The sequence below is a fragment of the Dermochelys coriacea genome, chromosome 4, assembly GCF_009764565.3.
Source record: "Dermochelys coriacea isolate rDerCor1 chromosome 4, rDerCor1.pri.v4, whole genome shotgun sequence".
NCBI classification, from domain to species: Eukaryota; Metazoa; Chordata; order Testudines; family Dermochelyidae; genus Dermochelys; species Dermochelys coriacea.
The window spans coordinates 95,668,832-95,684,687 of record NC_050071.1 but is presented as its reverse complement, the minus strand read 5'-3'; positions in this window follow the sequence as shown (position 1 = coordinate 95,684,687).

The following is a 15,856-nucleotide window of genomic DNA, read 5'->3' as shown; positions in this document are numbered from 1 at the left end:
TGTTACAGTAACCTGTGCCTACTGAATACCGAAAGCAAATAGAGCAGTGGTAATAAGAAAACATGAAGGCAACCCATTTTGTAAGGGCATAACCAATACTCGTGGGGAACATCCATGACAATGAATTAAACACATGATTAAATAATTATTTGGTTGATTTGCTCAATTTAGCACACCTTGAAACACCAGGAAAAATGCTTCTGTGATAATGGAAATAGAGTTGGGCAAATTATTATAGAACATAATTTTCTCAATGAATTGCTTTGTGTGTGAATTATTCACAAAAACTGACAGATTTTTATTCGTTTGTTTTATGCAGAACACATTTCCTCCAAAGGAGTGTTCAAAAACTATTCACTGCAACTTTTGCTTTGACTATTTGTACTCTAGTGGGTCATTTATTTCACAAGGTATTCTTCCTGATCTGTGATAGGATAACTCATTCATAGTAAAAGGAGCAGGCTGGGTCCTTGAATATGTACCTACCTAGGGTGATTAACTCAATTTCCAGCGGAAGCCTGTCTATGACTAGAGTCACATGATTGTTTTCAGCACTAGCTTTCCATGATCTTTCTTGAGAGTACACAAAATGCCCCTCTGAATGTTCACAGGGAATTTAAAGGGTTTTGCTTACTACTGAAATTAAACTGAGGTTTATATCTGAATACATTTATGAAAATCCTTTTTCGCAATATAGGAAGAATGGATTTCCTTAACTACCACAGGCTTCCTGAAGGACCTCAGGCAAGTCTTTGTGCCTCATTTTGTCTTCTGTTAAATGGGAGATAATGATACTTCCTTTTTAATCTAATTAGATTGTCAAATATTCAAGGCAGGGACTGTTTTATACTGAGCGTATGTATAGTGCCTACCATGCTGTAGTGGTGATCTTGGTAAAGGGCTCTAGATACTCTACTGGAGACAGAAGATTTACAAGAGTCAATCCTGCTAACAAGAATGATAGGATTTCATGCATGTGTATCTGGGAATTAGGGGATGCTTTGATTGAAAAAGGTGTCTCAGATTCAATGGAAGTTAGGGGGAATACAATAAGCAGCGAGTGATAGAGACAATTTCTGAGTCTAGATAACATTACATATGTTTAGGTGCTTATCTGAACAGAGTAGAATTAACAAACCCTCCAACATTTCAAGGTTCACTCATCACTATGATACTTTAGTGAGTTAATCATAATTGAGCCATTGTGAGCAGGTGGCTTTCATACTAACTCTAAGGGCTTGTTTACACAAGGAATTATGCTGGAATAGCTATTCCTGATTAACTGTTCCAGAATAGATTAAGCTAAATGGGAACAAAGTAATATTATTCCAGAATAAGAGCACTGTACACGACTCACTATGCTGGAGCACCCATCATGGCAAAATCTATGGTCTTGGCTGTCCAGTCAGGTCACTTTTTGTTCTCATCCCTTCCAGGGTAACAAAGTCCCTTAGTCCAAAAAGGGCATCAAAACAATCTTCAGACCCACTGAGCTCAGCCTTCAGCCCCCTTCCTTGCAGGCAGGCCACAAGGACCAATGTCCATTTTACTGCCTGTCATCTCCTGGGCCCTAGTCACCCTGACAATGCAGACCAGGTCTATCCTCCTCTCAAGGGATCCAGCAGTACTCCTATAATCCCTAGGCCAAGACAGGCCAGGCTCCTTGCCTCACACAGGACCAGTCTGTCTGCTCTCCTTAAAATGACAGCCTTCAACTGCTTAGTTTTCTGCCTCTTAAGTCTCTCAACCCACACTGGTGTAGCAGGGCAGATCTAACTGAATAGGGCTAGCTGGTTCAAAGCCTTCTGGCCTTTAAAGCAACCACCCACACATGCAGTTAATTAGGAATAATTAATCTGCTTTAAATTCATACCCTACTTTATTCCATATTAACTGTCATGTTTTAAAGACAAGTGCAGTCCAGTTTTCCTATACATGTAGAGTTAACCTTCCTCCCAAGGTTTTACTTTATAAACAAACCAATAATTTGACAGATAAAAATCCAGCCTAAGCTTTCCCCCTCATCCCCCCCCCCATCTTGGCATTTCCAAGGACTCCTAGTTCAGTGCTTCTTAATCCATGTCCATCTCTGTCCGATGCCCAAGATCTTTTTATCCTGGCAGCCCTTCTCTGAACTCTACTTCTTCCCACCTTGATGCGGCTGGCAGGTTTTGCTGACTGAAGCCAGCCTACTAACCTGTTCCTGCCCCAGCCTCGTATAGAGTTTTGCTCATCCTATCACAGATGTTTTTTTCTTTTAGTGGTAGAAATCACTCCTGCTATGACATCCTAATCTCCAGGTATTTCCAAACAGCAATTGGAGTCACAACATAAACTAATTTGTGACTAATACAAATTATACTAAGAGCCAGATACTAATACATTAATTGAAAATGTTAAATCTATATAGTAGCTTTCATATAGGTAGATAGCATCAGAAGTAAGCAATGAACTTAACTAATCTTCTCTCTCTCTCTCTAGTACATCCATGCAAACGGCCATTTGCAAGCCACTCATTGAGAAATAGATCCTTCCTGACATATGAAAAATATATACCCTTAACATATGAAAAACATATTTATTCAATTAATATGAAAAGTGGTGTGGTGTACAGCCATTGGTGTCCTAGCCAAATATCTAGGACTATGTGACTTTGATGAACATTGAGAGGTGGGAAACCCCTGTTTAAATCCCTTCTCATTCGGGGCAGGAGGGGAAATTGAACTCGGGTCTCCCACATCCTGGGTGAGTGCTCTAACCACTAGCATAACAATTACAAGGGAGGCTGCCTGTTCCTCCTTCCCAGCTATTTTACGGAATCTGAGCCTCCCAAGCAAGAGACTGGGCAACACCCCGTTTGGGGATCCCACTGGGGCTTAGGAATAAGATAGTCCTGACAGCCAGCATCTGAGACAACTCTGAGCATGCCCAGAGGCAGAAATTTAGGTGCCTCAGGCACTTTAATGGAAGATGTTTTGTCTGCCAAAGTCCGCTGGATTAGAGCTGTGAGCATTAATTGTTAAAAAGACAAAGTTTTCACAAATTCTGCTAAACTGCCTCATATTGATGCAATTAAATTAAAGCCAATGCTTGAGCTGCTGTAACATGTTTTACATTCGGTCTCTAAGGATCCAGGTCTCCTTCCATATTTACGGATACATCTCACACTCAGAATCTCTTTCTAAGGCATGACTACAAATATCAATGACCTCAAGTTTGCATCCAAATATGTCAACTTCAGGACACCTCTTGGTGTCTCTTTAGTCTTCCTTTTCTCCTCCTACCTCAGTGGGAGTTCAGAGCAGTTAAAAGTTTGTTGGACTCTTCCCTTAGAGACCACAGTGGCAGGCACTATATAAAAGCATAAGATAGTTGGGCTGCTGAATTGTGGTCACTTTTACATATAATCAAAGGCTTCTGATTATAGCTGCCATGGCAGCGATTGCTATGGCTAATGTCTGTTGATAAATAATATAGTCAATGGCATGACTACACTTCGGTTTGTTATGAAATATATTCAAGAGACCAAATAACCAACAGTCAGGTTTATTGCTGAAAGTCAATGATAGTGTACATCACAGGGTGGTCCCCTGAGAGTCTCTTGCCACAGTCACTGCAGGCCATCTTCACCACCACTGGGCTTTACCATAGCATTCTATCAGGCCTGTAGTACTATTTACATACAAATCCCAGTTAGTTCCCCTCTTACTGCGGGCGGGGGGGGAGAGAAGAGGGGGATACACTAGCAGCAGCCAGATCTTTTTTCCAGGGCTTCCTTCCTATTCATCTGTTCCCAGATACTGGGGTTGCTTCTCCCTCTAATTAGCCCTTCAGTGTTGGCTCTACCTGTTATTTGGTCTTCCACTTAGATCCCAATTAACCTATGTTGGTGGGGATTTGAGTGACAGCTTACCAAGTCAGCTCCTCACTAAGAACCCCTGTGTGATGATGTAGGACTGAGATATGACCATTTATATTATTAATATTGCCACTGCTGGACAACTGCAATAAAACTTATAGAAAGTATATCATGTTAAGTGTCAATGAAAAAGTTATGATTTGCTAAGCATGATTGTCCTGTTTATGTGTGTGTCATTTTGAAGTTATGGATATTGGTTATAGATCTGTATCCTAAAATGTGTTTGTTCCTAGGGTGACACCCACCAAGTACAATCTAAACTGAAGCCAGAAGCTTTGTATTGATGGACCACTAAAGATAATTAACTCTTGCAATGGGCCATAGAAGAAACTCTTCCCACCCAGTACATCTTCCTGTAGATGTCTTAGCCTCCAAGTGACCAATGGCCTCTGTGAGTCAGCCACCCATATAAGGGCATGTGACTTGCTCATGTGACCCTGGCCTCCATCTTGTGCCTCTACTTGTCCACAAACAGTGCTGGGGGCTTTGTTTGGGACAGTAAAATTCCAGCCCCATGGGAGAGTGTATAAAAGACCCTGGAAAATCTCAATTTTGTCTTCATTTCCTGCTTCACTTCTCTGGACTGGATTTCTAACAGAGAAGTTCTAAACAAGGACTGATGACCCCCAAGCTGTCTGGGTAATTTCTAGAGCGACTCTTGCAAACTGGTAGTTTATTCCTTCACTGCTTCAAACTTGATAAGAACTTTGCAATGACTGTATGTATACAATTTCCTTAATAGTTTTAACTTTCTACCTTTCTTAAAAATAAACCTTTAGATTTTAGCCACTAAAGGATTGGCAAGAGCGTGATTATTGGGTAAAATCATCATTATATATTGACCTGGCTCTGTGGCCGATCTTTTGATATCAGAAGGACCCTATATTTGATTTAATTGGTTTTCAATAACCACTCAAAATCTAGTGTCTGGATGATGAAATAAGTGCTGGAATGCCTAAGGAGACTGCATTTTTGACTTCTTAACTAGTGCGGTGAAACAGAAGTTTATTTTTGTTACTGGCTTGGTATATCTCATGATAAACTAACTGCCAGGGTTGGCTCAGTCTGCCCTATTTTTCAATTTGTCCTAATCTGGCATCCTCACCTGTCACCCACTAAGGCACAGTGACACCCTGTCACAGTATAGTACAGGAAAAAGGTTTGATAAAATACTAGTTTTGGGGAAGCCATCTATTGCAGCTTTGTTACCTTCTTCTTACACAGAAGATATACTTGCAAAGTTACAAAAAACTCTTTACACATCACTAAAATCCAATCATTTCTTTACCTTTACCTTCCTTATCTTTGTTTTGGATACTAGTATTCCAAGTACTGGTCCATGAAGGTACTTCCCTAGCTTGTACTAAGACATAGAATGAATGAATCTTGATTTTGACAAGTTTCCTCCGTTTATGCCAAAGGACGAGTTAAACTATTGCAGGGTACTGTGGGATGTGGCATGAGTGAACAGAACTCTGAGAAAAACAGACCATTTCAGCTCTAATAACTGCCAGGCAGTCATAATAGGATATATACTAAGCCCACACATACATTAGGTAACAGGTTGCATACAAGTTCCCATGTGTATCTGCTGGTTTTGGTCATTCCCAAAATAGTTAACTTGTGGGCTGAACTTGTGTCAGGTTTGACCTCTGAACAAAAGTGACTTTTATAAATTTGAGTAAAAATGACATGGGGAGAGTGGTGTGGAATCACAGCTGCACCTCCATCTCCCACATGTGTCCCAGGAAAGTTGGCTGGTGTTCTGCTCCAGAATGCTAAGGAGTCCTGCCTTTCTACACTGGAATGTTCCACATGGGACAGTGGTGGTCTGCATTGTCTCTGAGACCAGGCTATGCTTTACAGTCAGGGTGGGGCCCTCAGTGAATAATAAATACTCAATGCTATGTTCAAAGAATGGATTATCCTGGGAATGATCAGCAAAGTCACAACCACAACTTTGTCTGAACTTTGACAGCTGCGATAGGAAGTGTCCACAAAGGAAAAAGAAAACCCTGAGGGACTTACAGAAAAAATGATCCAAAGTCTCCTGCAATGTGTTAAACACACACACACATTACTGCAGCAGAACAATGTATGTAAAGCGAAAATGAATTTAAATTACTGCCATAAAATAGGCTGCTGAAGAGCTTGCCTCCATTCCTGGCTCTCCTCCCTCTCCCTACCCTCCCTCAATATCATCCACAGGGTGAGGGAACAGCGGAGGGATTCTCTGTGGCATTTTGCCACCCTGTGGAGTAGGGAGTGATGCACCCTATGGAGGACTCAGGGTTTGAATGCGTCTCTGGGGAAAAGCGCAATCCCTCTGCGACTGGACCAGTGCCCATCAAGACTGTACACTATAACCCCACCCTCATGGTCACACATTATAGGACTGTAACTGTGACAGGCTCTGGGATGATTAGGGGCCAACTCTTCACACGACTTCTCTTTCTGTGCCAGTGACAGCTGCTAATAAGGCACTGCTTCTATTCCCAGCTACCCTGCAAATAGAAGTATGATTGACTCTCATGAGTAGATATTATGCAAGTTTTTGTCACCATTATGACCCTACTTTAAAATCTAAATGAAACTCACTTATATTCAGATTCTTTTCCTGTGAAGGTAGGGCCATGAGGGGTGCTTTCTACAGATGACTCACTTAATGAAACTAAGTGTGAGTAGAGATTTGCATGGTGGAGGCCTTTCACAAAAATTTGAGCCAGGCTTCCACCATGCAAATCTCTACTCACACTTAGTTTCATTAAGTAAGTCATCTCCACCAACTTCCCATTCAGATGAGAATTTCTGGTCATTTCAAAGGCAACAGTTTCCTCCAATACTTGGTCTGTGGCTGAAGATGTAGGAGGAAGTTTGGAGAACAAAAATGTGCAAGACTCAATGCTTTTCTGGGTTGCAACAATGGGAATGTTCACATAAGATAAACACATGCATAAATATTTGCAGGGTCAGGACTTTGATATGTGGAATGGGGCTACTAAAGTAAATATTTTTGCCTTTTCAAGTGAAAATACATGGTGTTCTCTTTTCCTTGTTATAAGGTGCTCTTTAGGATTAGTAATAAAAAGTGTTTAAAAGTTGTGATTTTTCCATTGTTTTTTCTAAATTAATAACATTTGTGATTATCTGGTTCCTTTGTGTTTTGGCTTCTTGACAGACAATTCTCTTATGGGGACAAAGCAGAATAAATCAACCAAGAAATCAAAACATCAGAAGCAGCTAGATCGATTAATAGATTGCAAATTTGGCATTACAAGCAGAGACTCTTTGAAGGCACTAGCCATAGAGGTTGTAGACTATCACTCACACAGCTCCAGTCTGTCTATTGATTTGGTTTCTTTGGCATCTCTAGGGGAAAACACTTTCTATCAGCTTATTAAGCAAATGGATCATAAATTGAAAACATTTCTTAAGATTCAAACAACTGAAGCTTCTACAGAACAGATGAACAAGAATAAATCTATTAAGGAACTAATTCAATTCAACCTGGTGTTAAATAGTCCAAAAATGCCATTGCATACATTGGTGAAACACCATGCCAGATTACATTGCAAATTCTGGGATATAGGTTTATAGCCAATAGCTTGTTTGCAACAGGCTTGAAAGTGGTTCTGGAGGGGAGCGAGAGATTCCCCTAAATTTCTTTGCCAAAGTTGTTTGGAGAGTTTGAATGAAAAATATGATCCTACACTATTTTCAAAAAGAGCTTTACAGTTATTTCCTCCATGTGGTATTTAGATACAGGGATGTTGATGGGAGAGGGATTAGATGACAATTTCCTTGGAGATTTAAAATTAAATTTCTTTGATAAAATTTCAAAGTTATTTATTAAAAACTTCAAATTTTAGTCTTTCCCAATATTGCTCGGGAAACACAAGGCCACAGATTATGGTTTAATGTATTTAGATCTGGATTCAGCAAAGCAAGCACAGAAGTCTCACTTACTTCAATGGAACTATTCCAGTACTTTAAGTATGTGCTTAGTGCCTTGCTAAATCAGGGCATTAAATAAGATATTAGTAAAAGCAAAGCAAAAAATTGTCATTTTAGCCAGGCACGCTCCATGTCATACATAAAACCAAGAATGGGATTATCATCAAGGTTGTAAATCTATTTACTATATGCATGCCCCTCCCCATCCCATTGGTGGGTGTGACAAAGAAGCCACTTCTCCTTTGGTACCAACTCCCCCTCCAGTGGTGGTCTGCATCTTCCTGTGACCCAGTCCTTCAGTCAGAGCACTTTTAGTCCTACCTCTTCTGGGAGAAAGAGAGTCCACACACCAATAGTCTAGCAGCATCACAGCAGACCTTTGGCCCAACTTCAGGCTTTGTGGGCCTTTCAGCCCTAGGCTTTAGGGTCTTCACATCACCACCGTAGGTGGAGCAGTTAGGGAACCCAAGCCAACCATCTACTCTGGATTCTAGCCCCAGGATTCTTTACGAAACACATGGTCTCTTATTCATACCCTCTGCTGTATCCCTGGAGTGCTATCTACCTTCCCCACAGCTAGGCCTTTCTCAGTCTCTTCTGTAGATTTCAAAAAAGAACCAAGCTAGTTAGGGAGAATGCAAGAAACAAGAGGTCCCACACAAGGCCTACCTGCCCCAAGGAGACTTTGGCATCTACACATCTCTAGTTAGGCTCTGCCCCCAGTTGAACCTGCCATCACAGGGCTTGCTCAAGTCCATACCCTCTCCCAGACAGCCACTGCTAAACTGGGCTTTTTCTTCTTAACTCCTCCTTGTAAGTCTGACACCTCTGACAGGTGTATCAAGGTGGAGCTGATTGATCCCACAGGCTTTCATTAGACCTTTCTGGGTCAATGTGGGAGGCCCATCACAGCTACAGAATAAATGTAATGCTTTATTAGTGGCAACTTTGAATGTTTAATTATACATATTATAATTTTGCCATTTCCCCCCCCACTGAAATGGGGTTTGTTACAGCTCTGTTATTGATGGCCTTATGTGTAGGACTAATTGTATATGTTTAGTATTTTTTTAAATATATAAATTAAGATCAGTTAAGAAAAGTTAAACTCAGAACCTTGCAGACTGCAGAATATTTGACAACTTTTAATTGCTAACTTATTTGTGACTATCAGAAATGGTTTCATTGTATAAAAATCAGTGTTGCAGCATGGTTCATTGATCAGGAAGAACAAAGTCCCCCCTGAAATTGTTGTGCAGGGTACTGTATCACATACAGTAAACCAAGCATTGCAAAGGCAGGCTCTCACTTTCTCATAAGTATTCTCAGCAGGGTGTGTTGTGCTACTTTTACCTTTGTGGGCAGTATATGCTTACTTCCCAGTGGTGCTGTACAGGTCTAGGCAACAGCGGTGGAAATGTTTGCAGTCTGTCTACACTAGCTGCCACCAGTGCCACCACTAGAAGAGCTACAAGAATGGGAGCTTTCTTGAAAAAAAGACCAGTGCACACAAGGCTATAGTCTTTTCTATTTCCCTTTGAGACATCTCCCACTGAAATGGAAATAGGGGGTGGGGGGAGAAGAGAGGGTAAATTCTCCAGCAATAACTAACTCTTTCAGTCTCTTCCCACCCATCTCAGATTACAGTTCCAGTAGAAGAAAGGAGAGGAATCCCAGTTTAGTAGTAACAGACATTTACAACAATACCAAATGGTATTATGCTGTTAAAACAACAGTAATAGGGTATGGATTGTGAGAGCCTCTTTTGGCACAGATAAAAAAAAGTTTTGTGGTAGCTTTTCTTCCCCAGAATAAATTCATCCTTCCATTTTAGGGCCATTTTGAATCATTTTCAGGACATCAAAATTCAAAACACCTCCCAAGAGAGGGAGTTTTGATTTTTTTTTTTATGTTTAGAAAGTTATGTTGCAAGGTAACATAGCCCAGTCAATCAACAAGAAACTTGAAGCATGTGTCAAGCCAAGGAAGGAACATAGTTAGCTAATATTCAGCAGTGTAGAGAGAGGCCCATGAAAAGCATTTTTGTTTTCTATCCAATATAGCTGTGTCACAGAGCGCATCACTCACCACCAGTTTGGCACCTCTTCCTGGTTGCTCTGGAGATTAGCTCAAGGCTGACACCCCATCCATGTTCTGCATGTCCTCACTCTCTCTCTCTCTGTTGTCCATCTGTAGCCCTTCTCCCAACCTCAGGAACTGAAGCATCCTCTTCATGGCTTGGCCCTCCAGCCATATCATTATTTGTGTTTCCCCCTTCTGGAGGGGGGATTAGTATTGCAGCCCAATAGTCCAACCGCTTCTCCAGTGGCAAATGGGGGAGGGTGGGGTAGAACCCAGGCCCACCCACCACTCCATGTATCAGCCCAGGGACTCTCTGAAGCACAGTTACCTACCACGTTCCTTTGCCTCAACTACTGCTGAATTTCCCTGGGCCACAGCACCTTATTCAGTCCCTGCCGCCTATCCAGAGCTCTTTCTCTACTCCCTGTCCAAGGTACTACAGGGTTGTGTCTACTAGCAACAGTCTTTTCTCTTCAAACACCCAGCAACCACTGACCCTGTTCCTCCCGGCTGCTCTTCTTATTTGGGTCTCCTAGGCCCAGATTGGCTGCTCCTCACAGCTTCCCTCCTATTGGCTCCTTCCCCACACAGCCTCCCTAGGCCTCTCTTAACCCCTTACATGTCAGTGTGGGGTGGATGCCCCATCACAAGCACTAATAATCATGGTAAGTGATAATAAATCATTGTAAGCATCATACCGTGACAGCACATAGCACATTTAATCCCAAAAGGACTTTGCAACCTGTGTTAAATCCCACCTGTACCTACACAGGAGCCAACTCTTACTTGTCGTATTCACAAAAGGCCTGATCCAATGTCTACTCAAGTCAATGGGGCTCTTTCCATTGACTTGAGTGGGTGCTGGACGAGTCCTATAGGTTTTTCCATTGAAATCAATGGAGTTGTTTGCTTGAGTAAAACGTGCAAGATTTGAAACCAAGTGCATAAGGAGGTAACAATATGCACAGGACGCAAGCAGGGTTGTGCATGATGTGAGCAAGAGTTTCTTGCCACAGACCACAAGAGTTCTGTAGCATATACATCTACTCAATACAGCCAGGCAAACTATGACCAAAGAGAGAAAGGGACAGAGCGGGTCCCAAAGCTATTAAGAATGTGTGGCTGCAGCAGTAACACACATCTTAGAGCATATTCAGATGGCCTGACGTTTTTTTCATCCAAGCCTGCAAAAAGGAGATTTCTATGACCACACCTAGCAGCATAACTGAGTATGGAATGATGCCTGCACTACATAGGCATTTGGTCATATTGACAGGATTTGACTGTAAATATCTCTGTGTATGTACATATCTTTCTAGTTATCATTTCATTCACCACTGAAATGCAGCCACCTCATCTCTAACTCAGTTGACAATCTTTTGTTTCATGGGGGTTGAATCAGGTCCTAGCAGAGCACAGCTTCGCAGCACAATCGGTTAGTACAGGTAATAAGGTAAAACACCATACACAGTTGGAATTGAAGTACTTAGAACAGGAAGTAAGAAATTGAGGTTGGATTTACAGGAAGAAATATCTCAGAATAACATGGGTGCTACTAGTGCATGAATTACTTGTTTCTGTTACTGGTAGAGATGCAGGCTAATTTGTTTAGCTTTTAGCTGATTAATGTATTGAGCAGCATTTTGGGAATAATATTATTATGCCAGTATGACTGTGTGCCAGTTTAATGTATTATACAATAGATTAGCATTCATCACATTGCTGATTAAGGCCATTCCCCTATATGTTCACATGCAGCATCAGATGGATGAATCACTGAGCTTGAAGTTTTAACACTAACTGCAAGGGGATCCATATCAAAGATTACAGCAGCATTTCCACTGCTCCAGACCACAGAGGACCAGTATTTAAGAACTCTCACAAGAGTATTTTATTTGACATCAGCAATATACATCGGTATATAATAGGAAAAGTTTGCACAATCTTTCTTGTAAGACGGATTTATTTTCCAAATACACAGATGTTCATAATACAGGTAGGTAACAATTAAGCTGCACGATAGCAAAACAAGTTTACAGTTATTGAACCACCTTAGATTGTGTTGTTATAATCAGGTGACCAGCACGGAACATATGCAAATTACCCTAATAGCTAAATTAATGTTTTACTCTTCCAGTCATTCAGACACATTATTTCATTCCAACAAAAATGTGCATGAAGAATATTATAAAAGAACCCAACAGCTTCCACCTCCAGAAAACTAGGCATAACTTAACATTTAAAACCACCCAATATAATAATGAGACTTCATGGTGACTATCTAGGTTTGATGCTCCTCCCCCCTCCTCCCATATTGCAGTACTGATATGGAGTACATGATAATGTGGCGTGGTATAAAGGCTTTATCAACAGGCGTTTGGGCTGGTTGCCTGACTCACTAGTTTTAAATTCATGATAGAGAAGTTATTCAGGTCATTCCCACATGAGTGCTAATGACACATTTCTACCACCACATTATTGTGCTCTTTTTGTGTGCCACATTTGATTTTATTTATTTTTTTAAGTATTTTAGGGAGTTTTAAAAAATTGTGTTGGGACTACTTCTTGTATCCCTCTACCTATAAAGTCAAGTGCCTTACTTGTCATGAACAGGGCTTCACAGGCAATGAAAAACTAATAAAAAACCATCAAATATTATCTAAAATAGCTTTTCTGTACTTAAAAATGTCACTGAGTGAGAAGCACTGCTTTGTGTCAAATTGGAAGGCTGGGAAAGTCCCTTTTCCATTGGTTTCTAGCCCATACAGCCATAATGTGTCAAACTTTAAATCAGTCACTGGTGTGGAAATGAATATTGCCTCGCCTGCATCTCTGACCAGTGTCATTTGAGAGTGGGAGGGATAGGAAATTCTATATTTTGGGGAAAGAAACATTTTTGTGGCAGGTTGCTTGATTTTTTTAAAAGCTGGCAGCTGCTCAGAGGTTGGAATGTTAGAATTAACCTGCAGGAGATGGATCAGTGGGCAGAGTACAGATGAGTGCTCAAGGGTGCATAATAAATGCAACCTGTCACATGTCTGTGCAACTTATCACATGGCTCCATCTTTATCATATGGCTATCGTCACCACACACATCAAATGTGTGTGAATATATAACAGCCAGTGCTACTGGTACATTTCAGCTGCTCTACACTTCTCCAGTGATGCAACAAAGTTGTAAACTAGGGTCAATTAGCAAGTTAATGTGTTTGCTACTGTATGTCATCAGAACAACCCAAAGCAATACCAGTGAATCTGTCCCATACCATATACATACACACACCTTTACGGGCACATTTGCTTTTACTTTCATTATTAAATATGCACAAGAGTTTTGTTCCTGACATTTCTATAGAGAAAATATTGGTGCCAACGAGCCAAGTAAAATGTATGGGTTTCTAACAGGTATTCCATATAGTTCATCATCAGTGGAGTTAACTGCCAGCTTGGGAGAGGTAACATGATCTAGTGGAATGAACTCAAAGCTGGGAGCCTGGAACTCCTGAGTTCTCAGACCAGCCTTGTTACTAACTTGTGTCCCGGTGCTGTGGTGCTTGGTGCCCTGAACTCTGATTGACTTTATGGGAAGCTGAAGGTGCTTACTCCTCATAACAACACCCTCATTTAACGGGACTATTAGATGCCTAACTTTAGAAACCCATCTTCCTGCTCCACTGTAATGTTGCACCTCCCTTCGTCAGCCTGGTCTGCCGTTCCCAGAGGTGCATTCAGCTACTGAAGTGCAGCTGGCAGTACTGCTGTCTCTCATAGTTTCCATTAGGATGGCAACTTTAATCTCTGGCTGTGATTTCTGCCAACAGAAGTTGGCAGTTATGTGCTGAATCAGTGCATCCCCAGCTGCCCTGGCCATTCTCCCTCTCTGCTCAATGCTGCCTCCTCTTGGAAATGCTCAAGGTGGTTGCATTTCCCCCAGCTGAGGGGACACTGAGGGAGTCTTGTACCACTACAATATCCCCTCTGATTAGACTTTTTGCCACTGGGAACTAACCACCGGGATCTCTTGAGTGCAGGATGAGGGAGGAAGGATTAGAGATGGTCATAATTTTTGCAAAAGTGGTAGGATGTTTTGTACATTTGTTTTGTTTTCAGGAAAATGTTTCCCATTTTTTCCCCTAACTGTTATCAAGCAGTCCCTTGCTGTAAAGCAGAAGTGGATTCACTCTGCCCCCCCTTAAGCAAAAGGCTCAATGGTCCCCAAGATCAGCTGTCCTACTATGGAGCCAGCATACAGTAAGGGGCTGTATCTCTAATTCAGCAAAGCATTTAAGCACATTACACTTTAGACATGTGCTTAAATGAACTGCTGAATTGGGCCTTAAAGTTCCACATATTTGGTTGAGAATCTATCCCTGCCAACATTTTCCTGGACTTGTATTGTTGGGAGTGGGGGGAATAATTTTTTAAGCAAAGGGAAAATATTTTCTAAGTTATATATGAATGGTAAATGACAGGTTGTAACTTAGATATATTCTTCTCTTCTGTTATTTTACATAGCCTGGATGTATGTATTTATATATATTTATACATGCAATATGCAGAGAGAAGAAATCTCTCTCTCTCTCTTTCTCTCTCTCTCTCTCCCCCCATCTCTTTGAATGTGTGTGTAAATATAAATATCTCCTCTCTCCTCCTCTCTTTCTTTACAGGCTCTGAAAGAAAAAGATGTATTCAATATATTTATTTTCAACTATATAAGAAACCATCACTGAATAACATCACAGTGTTAAATATTTCCTATTCTGATTGGTACCAACCATCTTACACTATGAGATAAAAAACAGAGTAACAATTGACATTCACTGGATCTTATTTCCAATATCCATAGAGGAGAGCTCAGATGGAAATTTCTTTAAGACAAAATTAGCTTCTCTAGCATGGACAAAATACTTTGAAAAACTATAAATTGTTTAAGAACTAACCACCACCCAGCTAAAAGATAATTAACTTGTTTACTTTTTATTTTAAAACAGGTTTTTAACCAGTCTTCCTAGACATTTTCCCATTCAGTTGTTGCCTAGGTGGCATTCTCTACCTTCCCCTTATCTCTGATTTGCACTAGGACTTTACAATTCACCTACCGGAAGTTTGTTTTAAATTGAAATCAGAACACATTTTCCCTTGATGTTTCATTTAACAAATAAACAACAAAACAAAGCAAGTGGGATGCATCAACAAGAAAAAGTTTTAAAAAGTTAAAAGCTCTAGGCTACAGCGGTGTAGTGACTAAGAAGACCACACTCCTCGAAAGCGAATACTGCATGTGAGTAAACCCACTGACTACTTGCATGGAACCCTGAACACAAATACTGAGTGAAGGCTTTTTTCCTACACAGTGCAGAGTCCAGAGAATGCATGTGTAGTTCCTCAGAGAGCATGCTGAGCAGCAGCATTTAGCACACAAATGCTTTTTTTTTTCTTTAAATGTAGTTTATTTTTGCACTCCCTCCAGTGCTGGCCTCTGGACAGCAGATGTGCAGGTTGGAGACAGGAGCCTGGTTACCTAATTCACACAGCCAAGCCTTCTTTTGGGTGTTCAGAGCTGATGGCTGTGCTAACCCAAACCCCTTTGTGCTCAAGCAGAGCTAGAGGTAGCATTCTGCCTACCTCCTATGGTGGGGAAGGAGCTTTTTCGGCACCATCAACCCCACTCCTGTGCACCACCAGAGGGGAAGCCACAGTTTGACCCTATCCTGTGACAACCAGATTTTCAGAAGTGCTTGGCCCCCGACAGCTTCCATGTAGGCACCCCAATGAAATGGCCAGAATTAATGGGGAGTACTGAGCATTTCAGAAAATCTGGTCCCAGCTGTTGCTGTAGCTGAAGCTTTTGCTAATTTTTGGATCTTTCTCATTTAACTTTTTAAATTAAACCTCAATCAA